The sequence below is a fragment of the Pelodiscus sinensis genome, chromosome 10, assembly GCF_052426305.1.
Source record: "Pelodiscus sinensis isolate ZL-2025 chromosome 10, ASM5242630v1, whole genome shotgun sequence".
NCBI lineage: Eukaryota > Metazoa > Chordata > Testudines > Trionychidae > Pelodiscus > Pelodiscus sinensis.
The window spans coordinates 44,170,277-44,181,714 of NC_143061.1; the positions used below are offsets into that span (position 1 = coordinate 44,170,277).

The 11,438-nt window shown below is 47.5% G+C and overlaps 1 protein-coding gene across 1 annotated transcript in view; it reads right to left on the bottom strand.

The window, feature by feature from the left end:
- CLSTN2 (calsyntenin 2) overlaps positions 1–11,438 on the bottom strand; it is an 824,440-nt gene that overhangs the window by 618,443 nt on the left and 194,559 nt on the right. The window lies entirely within an intron of this gene.

Consider the following 11,438-nt stretch of genomic DNA (forward strand, 5'->3'; position numbering starts at 1 on the left):
CATAACAATAGGGCTAGACCACTGGCTATGGGACTCTTCAATGACTCCGAGCTTCAGCATTTTCTCCACTTCAGCTTGGACCTCTTTTCGTTTTGCCTCAGGTATCCGGTATGGCTTAACGTGCACCTTCACCCCGGGGTCTGTGATGATGTCATGGTAAACCTCCGTAGTTCTACCCGGTTCTGTCGAAAACACATCCTGATTCCTCTCAATCATGTCGGCTGCTTCAGCCTGTTGGTCTGGGGTCAGTTCGGGAGATATTCCCACCTGCCTTGGTGGGTTTTCCCCTTGGGGTGGTGGCCCCAGCACAACCAAGGCCACTTCTCTGTCTCGCCAGGGTTTTAGCAGGTTGACATGATATACCTGCTCAGGCTTTCGCCGGCCAGGCTGGCGAACCTTATAGTTTACCTCTCCCACTGCTTCTATTATTTCATATGGCCCCTGCCATTGGGCTAGGAGCTTACTCTCCGCTGTCGGCACTAGCACCATCACCCGGTCTCCCACCTGGAACTTCCGGGCGGTTGCTCGCCGGTTGTAATAGACCTGTTGGGCTTCCTGTGCCTTTTCTAGGTGCTCCCGCACTATGGGGGTGACTCTGGCTATCCTGTCCCTCATTTGGAGCACATGATCAACTATATTTCTCCCCAGGTTAGGCTGTTCCTCCCAGGCTTCCTTAGCAAGGTCTAGTATGCCCCGTGGGTTACGCCCATACAAAAGTTCAAACGGGGAGAAGCCAGTCGACGCTTGGGGAACCTCCCTTACTGCAAACATGAGGTAGGGTAGTAGCATATCCCAATCTTTGCCATCCCGGCTTACCACTTTCTTGAGCATACTTTTTAGTGTCCTGTTAAACCGTTCAACTAGACCATCGGTTTGAGGATGGTATACCGAGGTCCGCAGGGCCCGTATGCGGAGCAAGGTACACAAGTCTTTCATAAGCTTGGACACAAAGGGGGTCCCTTGGTCCGTTAGGATTTCTTTAGGAATCCCTACCCTAGAAAATATTTGAATTAGTTCCTTAGCGATGGTCTTGGATAGGGTGTTGCGTAGGGGCACTGCCTCTGGGTATCGAGTAGCATAGTCCACTACAACTAGTATGCTCTGATGGCCCCGGGCAGACTTCTCTAGTGGGCCAACTATGTCCATAGCGATCCGTTCAAAGGGGATTTCAATTATTGGTAGGGGTACTAATGGGGCCCTCAGGTGTGGTCGGGGCCCATGTAGTTGGCACTCCGGGCAGGAAGCACAATACCTCTGGACTTCTACATAGATCCCAGGCCAAAAGAACCTCCGAAGAATGCGGTCCAGGGTCTTATCCACCCCTAGATGTCCTCCAAATAGATGACTGTGTGCCAATTCCAGTATTGCCCTCTGGTGCTTCCGGGGTACCAAGAGTTGCTCCACCTCTTGGCCCTGTATATGAACTACCCTATAAAGAAGATCCCCCTTGATTATATAGAAGGGCCCCGTGCCCTTGTTCCTCCCCTCCACTGGGACCCCATTAACTTCAACCACCTCCTTACGGATATTCTGATACAGTGGATCATTGGCTTGGTCCTGCCCAAAGGTCTCCCTTGGGGATTTCACCTGCTCAGGCTCCAGGGAACCTAGCCCCCTTTCCTCCCTTGATGAGCTGGGCCCTGCTTCAGGCTCATCCTGTCCTGGGGCTTCGGCTCTAGTAGTTGGGTAGGCCTCCCCTTCTACCCGTGTCTGTTTCCGACCTTGGGTCAAGATCATGGTCCCCAATTTCTTTGAGGCCCTCCTCTCCCGTCGGGTTTTCCGGGGCTCCCCAGGCACCGAGAACAGGTCCTGGGAGAACTCATGGAAGGCTGGGAGGGAGCTATCCTCCTCCTCCCAGTCCCGTGGTAGTAGGTCACTAAACCTGGGGAAGTCTCGCCCAATGACCACCGGGTAGGGGAGCCTTGGGACCACCCCCACGGTTACCTCTGTAACCCGCCCTTGTACTTCTATTTCCACAGGGATGGTGGGGTAATAACTAGTATCCCCATGTACACAAGATACTCCAGTGTACTTGGCTCGAGTCAGCTGATTTTGCCCCACTAGCTTCCCTGAGACCAATGTAACCGCACTCCCGGAATCTACTAAGGCAGTGGTTTCTACCCCATTCATTTTCACGGGCTGGGTATACTGATGGGGGCCCACTGCTACCCCTACGAGGTTAACTAGAACACTTTGTAGGTTCCCCAGGTCACATTGCATAGGTTCGTCTATGTTAGGGCACTGAACCGCAATATGCCCTATCTCCCCACAGGCATAACACCTATAACCTGGGCGGGACAGCCCCTTTCGTTTTGGGCTGTTGGGTCTTGATCCCTGGCCCTCTCCTGTCCAGACCCCAAGGTCTCTTGCCCGTCCCGGCCTCTCTTCCGCCTCTTTTCTTCCTGTCTGGACTCGGTCGGAAACTTCAGGGGCACGGGTCCTTGGGAGGAAGGTGGACCTTCTGCTCTGCTGCACCTCGACTCTGGGGCTGCGGGAAAGTCCCTTAGCTGTCAATCGCCTCTCAACGAGAGCCACCAGTTCATCAAATGTCGTGGGGTCATTCTGGCCCACCCATTCCCGAAGGTCTGGGGGTAAACCCCTCATGTACCGATCAAGAACGATCACCTCGATAATCTTGTCGGGGTTGTGGATGTCGGGCCGCAGCCACTTCCGGGCCAGATGAACCAGATCAAACAACTGAGTTCTGGGGCCCTGGTCATCTCGATATCGCCAATTGTGAAATCTCTGGGCTCTCACTGCGACCGTGACCCCAGCCCGTGCCAGGATCTCTGCTTTCAGCTGGGGGTAGTCGGATGCAGCTTCCTCTGCCATGTCAAGGTATGCCTTCTGGGCTTCCCCGCTCAGAAAAGGGGCTAGAATGCTGGCCCACTGAGCTTGAGGCCAGGCCTCCCGCAAAGCTGTCCTTTCGAAGGCCAAGAGGTAGGCCTCAACCTCATCGTCTTTTGTCATTTTCTGTAAGTAGAAATTGGCCCGCAAGGGTCGAACCCCATCTTGATCACGTACCTGGACTGTCAGGGCTTTCAGCTGGGTCACCACCTCCTGCAGGGTGGCCCTGTCCTGGGCTACTTGACTCATCAACAACTGGTTGGTTTCTTGTTGGAGCCGCACCGACTCCTGCTGGGCAGCTGCTTGCACCCGAGTAGCCTCTTGTTGAGCCGCCGTGGCCTGCACCAGTGCTTTTACCAGGTCCTCCATGGGTACTTTGCTTTGCGAGGGGCCAACTTAGCTAGATTTGGGTTGCTGTGAGACCTCACAGCCAAAGATCCCACTCCTGGCACCACGTGTGGCAAGGGCCCCTCTTCTCCAAGCCACTACTGGGGTTTTGCAGCGGGTCTCAGTGGTAGGGAGCCCAAGCCAGGGGCCCACAGGCTCCCTCCCCTGCTGCCTTTACCTAATGCTGGTCCAACTTGTTCTCTCCTTTTCTTCCTCTCTGCCTCTCCACCACCTTCCTTTCGTCCTCTCACTCCTCTCCCTAGCCTCCAACTGATGAGGCTTTTAAAGGCCCTCAGAGAGTCAGCAGAGAAGTCAGCTGGCCCCAATTTGCCTGAGCCAGCTCCCTCCCAGCTGCACCTAATTGTGCTGCAGTTCTCTGCTTTTCTAACAGGAGTTTTTCCCTTTTGGGCTGCCTTTTCGCCTCTCTGCAACAGCTCCCTGGCCTGACCCTGTCACATAAGGCTAACACCAACTAAGTTTGTGTTTATCCCCTTTTTAACTTTTTAAAACCACAGTTCCTGCAGGCATCTAAGGCCACTAGCTGCTGGTCCACAGTCAGTGCAATGCAGTAATAAAATTCTATTGGATAGTATTCCTTTAGAAAGTCTAACTGAGTGAAGAGATAAGAAAAAAGAATGGGTAGGATAAATCCACGTTTTAAAAAATATAGGTGGTAGACTAAGAGTTGGAACACTTTGGCTACGTCTACACAGCTTCCCTCTTCTGCAAAAGCCTATGAAAATGAAGTGTGGATTAGCATATTGCCGCACTTCATTTTCATAATTAATTAGGAGCTGTTTTTGCACAGGAGGTTTTTGCACAAAAAGGCACCATCTACACAACATCTTTTTGAGCAAAAACCCCCTCTTGCACAAAATGAGGAAGAACAGCTCTTGTGCAAGAGGGGTTTTTTGCACAAAAAGGTGCTGTGTAGACGGCACCTTTTTGAGCAAAAACATCTTGTGCAAAAACGGCTCCTAATTAATTATGCAAATGAAGCATGGCAATATGCTAATCTATGCTTCATTTGCATAGGCTTATGCGGAAGAGGGAAGCTGTGTAGATGTAGCCTTTATGGCAACAAAGCTCAGTAGAGTGCAGTACAGTCACCGCTGCTTTTTTTCCGGCTTGGGGAAAAGCTGGAAAAAAAGCATCTAGACTGGCCCGATCCTCCGGAATAAAGCCCTATTCCGGAGGATCTCTTATTCCTACTTCGAGATCCTCCAGAATAGGGCTTTATTCCGGAGGATCGGGCCAGTCTAGACGCTTTTTTTCCGGCTTTTCCCCAAGCCGGAAAAAAAGCGGCGGACATGTTTATTTAAATCCGCGGGGGATATTTAAATCCCCACGGATTTCCCTATTCCCACTTTCAAAATTAGCATGCCCCTTCCGAAAAAGGGGCCAGTGTAGACGTAGCCTGACTGTAGTATGCCAAATGTGCACATATGGCACTATAGAATTTACAATGGTTTCAGAGCAATCTGCACAATCAGCGCTGCATTACATAATTATGTTTTCCAGTGTAATTGTTCCTTTTAGCAAATATTTCAGCAAACTGGAGCTGTACAATTATGTTGATAAACCATTATTTTCACACATGGCATATATTAGTTTTAACTGTTTATATTTTTATTTTGTAACTACATCCAATATATTAGATGTATATAATTTTTCAAAACACTACTTTACCCAAGATACAATAGCTTACGGATGGCAAACCTCTTGTGGCAGAAATGAAGGGTCAATCTTGTCCCTGAATTTTCACCTAAAACTCAAATGGAACTCACCTGGCATCTTAATCTAAGAAGAGTTTGCACCTCTTGTGTTTCTATCCTGACACGCTATGGCACTTTTAGGTTCTGGTTGTGACCTGATCATGACAGGGATCACAGAAAACTATTGAAATATTTCTGAGTCAAGTGGAAGCATTATCAATTGTGCACCAAACCCATTAAATGAAACTTCCAGGCCAACCGCTTTAGTAGATATTTATCCAAGCTTTTGACTGCTGACTCTGAATGAAACTGAGGATTTGATCATATAGCCCTTATTCAGGTTAGTTAGCCCTTCTTACCTATGACTAATTGAAGTCAACAAAAGCACATTTGTAATTATTAGTGTAAGTGATATGTAAAGTGTTTGAATTCTGACGTGCAAAGTTTAGTTTTCTTCGCTACAAAGGATAAAATCATCATCATCATCAGGCATCACAAGTTAAATGACAGTCAACAGAGTAATGCTGTTGCAAAAAAGCAAAATATCATTCTGAGATATATTAGCAGGAGTTCTGTAAGAATGACACAAGAAGTAATTTTTTTGCTCTAGTACATGCTGATTAGGCCTCAGCTGGAGTATTGTCTCCAATTCTGGGTATGACATTTTAGGAAAGATGTGGACAAATTGGAGAAAGTCACAGGAGAGCAACAACAATGATTAAAGGTCTACAAACATGACTTATAAGGGAAGATTGAAAAAAAATGGGTTTGCTTATTCCAGAGAAGAGAGGATTAAGGTGGGATGTGATAGTAGTTTTGAAGTACATAAAACGGTTGCTATAAGGAGGAGGGAGTTAACTTTTTCTCATTAACTTCTGAGAACAGGACACAAAACAATGGGTTTAAATTGTAGCAAGGGAGGTTTAGGTTGGACATTAGGAATAACTTCCTGATTGTCAGGGTGGTTGACCAATGGAATAAATTGCCTAAGGAGGTTGTGGAATCTTCATTATTGGATATTTTTAAAGAGCAGGTTAGACAAACACCTGTCAAGGAAGGTTTAGCTCAGTGGCTCTCAAATTTTTTGGCCTGTGGCCCACCTTGCTCAACACAAACTTTCCGTGGATCATTGGTCAACCACCCATGATGACAAAATGCCTTCACTCATATGAGACTACTGGAGCATAGTCAGAAGGAGAGGGAGCAGCAGTGCCCAGAGGCGCTTGCTCCCCATGCATGATGGATCCAGCCCTCAAGGCTTGGGGCTCCCTCCTTACACAGCAGGAAGCCAATGCTGGATGCTCCAACATTGTGGACAGTGTGGGGGGTGAGGCTGCAGGGCTGGAGTGCCAGCGCAAGCTCCCTGCTGCAGCTGTGAGGGAGGTGGGGGTGGGGGAGGAGAACTGAGCCTCAAACCGCAGTTCTTTAAGAACTACTGCCCTCGATCACTAAAACAGTTTACTGTGAAATACGAAAGCTCAAGCTCTCCAGTGTCTGCATTCACAAGGTTAGAGCAAACTTTTTTCAAGTAAAGAACATACTTATCATATATATAGTACAGTGGTCCCCAACCTTTCAAGGTTGTCGGGCGCCAGGGGGCGCCCCCCCCATAGCTGCATACCTGGGGCCGGCGCTCCCCCTGCCAAGCGCCACGCGCCCGGGGCCGGCGCTCCCCCCGCCATGCGCCCGGTGCCAGGCCAGCCCCGAGCACCTGGCGGGCGCATGGAAATGCCCCCGCGGGCGCCATGGTGCCCGCGGGCACCGTGTTGGGGCCCACGGATATAGTAGCTCAGTGTCTGAGTCTGTAACGCTGAAATGCTGGCTGTTCTCTCTGGGTGGCCCGTGCTGCACGGAGAGTGCGGGGCCCAAACGGCCGCTTGTGCCGCTTGCTCCCTCGCGGTGGCCCGGCTGAGAAGCACAGAAGTCAGCTGAGCACCACAGAAGAAGGCGAAGAGGGGCGGGGCGGTGACATGCGGCATGACAGTGGCTCCGGGCCCTGCCCCCTGGCCGTGAATGTCACTAACCCCTCCCCCCTTCGCCTCTCTCGTCTTATGACTGGCTAATTGGCTAGTTTCCTTATAGTTGTAGAATACAGCCAGTACACATGAGATTAATGCATGAAGCAATTTAAAAGGATTGCACGAAGTCTAATCGCTAAATACAATCTTATAAAACAAATGCCTATTTTGAACAAAAAAAAAAACATACCGATGAACTGGTTTCATTTCCAGCTATGAGTTTGTAAGTTCTTATCTAATGCCTGCAGCCTTGGCCACTGCTTGCACTTTTTTTTTAAACCAGGTTCACATAAGTTACATATTTAAAAAATACTTATATAAAAGAAGAAACAATTTGTTTTAACTTTTTTTCATCAAAATTGATTCGTCCCCACAAAACACTTTGAGGTGAAATTGCATATTGAAACAGAAAATGTCCAGTCAATCATATTTTACTATTTCTGCTTCCAGCATTCTGCATATGCCACACAAAGTGTCTACTCTCAAGTGTAACTTTTTGTAAAATACATTTTTCCAAATGTCCCACTCTGAGGTGGCTTTTCCTCAAAGGAGGATTATTTAGATAAGATCATTATGTGGGTGGTAAAGTTACAACTTCTATAATAATCAATATCTGATGCAGCGGGGACCACATTTTAAGTATCCAAAATGGAAGCCCATGGTCCAAAAAAAAAAAAAAGAAATGAAAAGTTAAAGATCTGCCAACACAACTTCTTAAAAACTAATCCCTTCCTCATTTTATCCTCCTCTCTCTCTATATATATATATATACAAACCAGAATTCTGAAAAAAAAAATGGGGAAAAATTGTTAAGAGGTTTTAGAGATTTGTGTGCTTGTTTGTCTGCGAGTTGATCAGTCTGTCTGTCTGCAAATCCATTTATTCAAGAACTCCTCCTAAATCAAGGGTGGACAAGAGGCTGCCAGCAGGATCCAGCCTGCAGTTGCCTCGCTGGGACTCTTAAGCAAAAACAGAGGCAGCTGGTTTAAATGTGGCTGCTCTATTCTAGGAGTGAGGAGGGAGGCTTTGTGCTCTGTCCCTCCCAGCAAAATATCTCAGCTCCCATTGGGCAGTTTCAGACCAATAACAGCTGAGATATTTTGCTGGTGGCAGGGGGCAGCAGCTTGCAACTGAAGCCTTTGGGTTCCTGCAGGGCTGCTGACTGGAAGCTGCCTAGGTAAGTGTCTCCCAGCCAGAGCCTGCCTCTGGCACCCCCACCCTTTCTCCCAACTACCTGCCCCAGGCCACCACCCAAACTCGCTGTACCCCTTTCCCTAGGTCACAAATCCCTCCCAGACCCTGCACCTTCCGCCTTCCCCCAGGCCAGAATCCTCTCCTGCACCCATACTCTCTCCTGGACTTTGCCCCCCAAGCCTCTGCCCCAGATCACAACCCCCTCCTTCACACAAACTCCCTCTCAGACTCCACATCCCCTCCTGCAACTCAGTTTCCTACCCCAAGCTCCCTTTTGCACCCAACCTCTGTCCCAGACCCCAAGCCCCCTTGGTAGAAATGTAGCCCCTGACCACTTGCCAAAATCTTGGAGTGACCCCCCATTTAAAATTATTGCCCACCCCTGTCCTAAATGGTAAGAGCCAGGATCACCACATTTGGTATGCAACTACCTTTTCTCCTAATTTAAAGCAAGGTCAGGGTTTGGTTGTGCAAGGAAAATGGGTTGTGCCTGGAACTTGATTGTTTTCCATAACATAGAAAGGAAGAGGGCTGAGCAGAGGGACACTATACTTTTGCTTGACGGGCTGCAAGCAAAGGGAAAAGCTATACAGCAGAGTGACCACTTGGGGCAGCCACACCACCAAGGGAGCAGCCAGCTGTATCCTGGGAGCCCCACGGCCATGCTATCCTCCCTCCCCCCCCCCCCAGGAGCACTGCTGAGGCTGGGCAGTGCAGCCCTTTTCCCTGCTGCAGAAGCCATAGCCCAGCCCATCTGTACTGCCAGGCTGCCTGCATAGCCATCCCACTGCCCACTCCCTCTTCCCCCTGTCCCTGGTTGCCCCCTCCAGCCCTGGGCTGGGCCCAGGAAGAGCCAGCAGGAGGCCTACATGACCCCCATCTGTTCCCCCTGGGCTGGACCCGGGCAACACCAGGTAAGACTTGTAGTAGTGTTCTATAATGTACAAAGATAAAATATCTGCTGCTGCTGATTGCTAAACAACCCACAGTGATCTTTGTCAAACACTCCTGTGAGACCATGCAAAGAATGAATGACTTAAGCAGCACCCTCTTACTCATTTCCTCTCTGATCATTTCCAGCTGTGTACACTAAGGCCAAAACATTTTTGATAAATCTCTCCTGCTGTTTGAATCAGGGAATAATTTATAAGCCATTGATTACCATACAGAGCACAGTATAAAAAACATTTTGGATCTACTGAAAACTTGAAATTACATGCTTCAAAAAGCACTCACTTCTTACTTGCATCTTACTTGTTCCTCATCTGGATTTGAACAAGGACCACACACATTCTCCCTTTGATTTTAGAAATGCCATTTTTAATACACATGATAAAATGTCTCAGAGGGGAATCTGAGTTAGTCTGTATCTTTAAAAACAACATATAGCCCTGTGACACCTTAGTGACTAACAAATACGTTAGAGCATGAGCTTTCATGGGAAAACCCACTTCATCGGATGAGTTTCCACTCCAACTTCTAGGGTGCCACAGAACTACTCATTTTTAATACACATTGACGGATTATATGAAAACTTGGTTTGGATTTAGTCTCAGCAGCATGTGGTAACCAAAACCAAACAGAATGAGTTACAACACAACAATTGGTTACAAGGAAGCAGGAGGAGGAGGAACTTGTAGCAGCAATCTAAGTTGTCTCACAATACTTGCCACTCTTGTCCTCTGTAAAAAGGACAACTACATTTGGTGAAAAGAATGAGGAGTCCTGCAGCTCAAAGACTAACAAATTTATTTCAGCATAAGCTTTTGTGGTCAGACTGCATAAATTTGTTAGTCTTTAAGGTGCCACAAGATTCCTCATTGTTTTTGCTGAAACATACTAAAATGTTAAAATGCTCTGAAATTTATTTTTGGTGATAAACCTCCAAATCAGTGGACACCACAAGTGGAGTGCAGATTGAACCCCTGGTTAATGTAATAAACTGTTTTCCTATTTAAATACATAATGCAAGATGGATCTATGTCAATTCATTTCATCCCATTACCAAACCAAAAATATACTGACTATTATTAAGGAAGAGGAGCAATATAGATGTTCCTTTCATTACCGATATGTGTCTGCATAATTTGGCTGCACTTCTCACCCAAGCTTTCTACAGACAAGTATTGGGTTCAGCACGAGCAAGAAGAGCATTGGGTAGTTTGTATAGCTATTTTAGTATACATCTTCTCATATAAAGGAAGAAGTTACTCACCTTGTGCAATAAACAATGGTTCTTTGAGATGTGTGTCTCTGTGGGTGCTCTACTCAGGTGTCATTCCATCCTCGTGCTGGTGATCAGAGATTTTTAGCTCAGCAATGCCTTCTCATGCCACACATGCACAGCAGCTGTCTCTCACTGTTTTAGTCTGTTAGATACGTGCACGGCGTGAGTTCTTTTTCTACTGGAAATCCTATAATGGACTCCAAAGTAAAGCAAAGGAAGGCAGGGTGGTGGAGCACCCAAAGGGACACACATCTCGAAGAACTATCATTACTGAACAAGGTGAGTAACTTCTTTTTCTCCTTCTTCGACTGGTATCACTGTGGGTGTTCCACTCAGGTGACTAAAAAACAGTAGCCACAGTTGTGGCAGTGGGTCTTTGGAGTCATCTGCTAGGAGAAACAAAGCCAGTGTCACCCATGGACAGGGTAGGTTCTGGTCCTTGATAATGTTGTGCAAAAGTATGTGATGAAGACTTCGTAGCTGCCCTGCAGAGATCAGTTAGTAGTAAAAAGGCAATTGATACAGCCATCACTCTGGTGGAATGTGCAGTGACCGGCTGCAGTGGCTCTTTGTTTCAGAGTCTGTAGCAGGTATTTATGCAAGTTTATATCTATCTGGATATGCTTTGTGCGGAGACAGCTGTTCCTTTGGTAGGACTGGACATGGATATAAAAAGCCTCTTAGATTTTCTGAAAGGCTTAGTCCTATCTATGTAAGAAACGAGTGCCCTTCTTGTATTGAGGATGTGTAATGGGGCCTCCATCGGGGAGTTATAGGTCTTTGGATGGTAAGTGGGTAAGTAAATGGGCTTGTTGATATGGAAAACAGAAATGGCCTTTGGTAAAAACTTAGGATGGGGTCTGAGGATAATCTTGTTATTGGTGAAGAGTGAATAAGTGGACCCATCACAAGGGCTGCAATCTCACCTACCCATCATACGGATGTGACAGAAATAAGGAAGGACGCCTTCATGGACATATGTTGCAGTGAGGCTGTCACTAATGATTCAAAAGGTGGTCTTGTTAATGGAGTCCAACACAGTTTTAGATC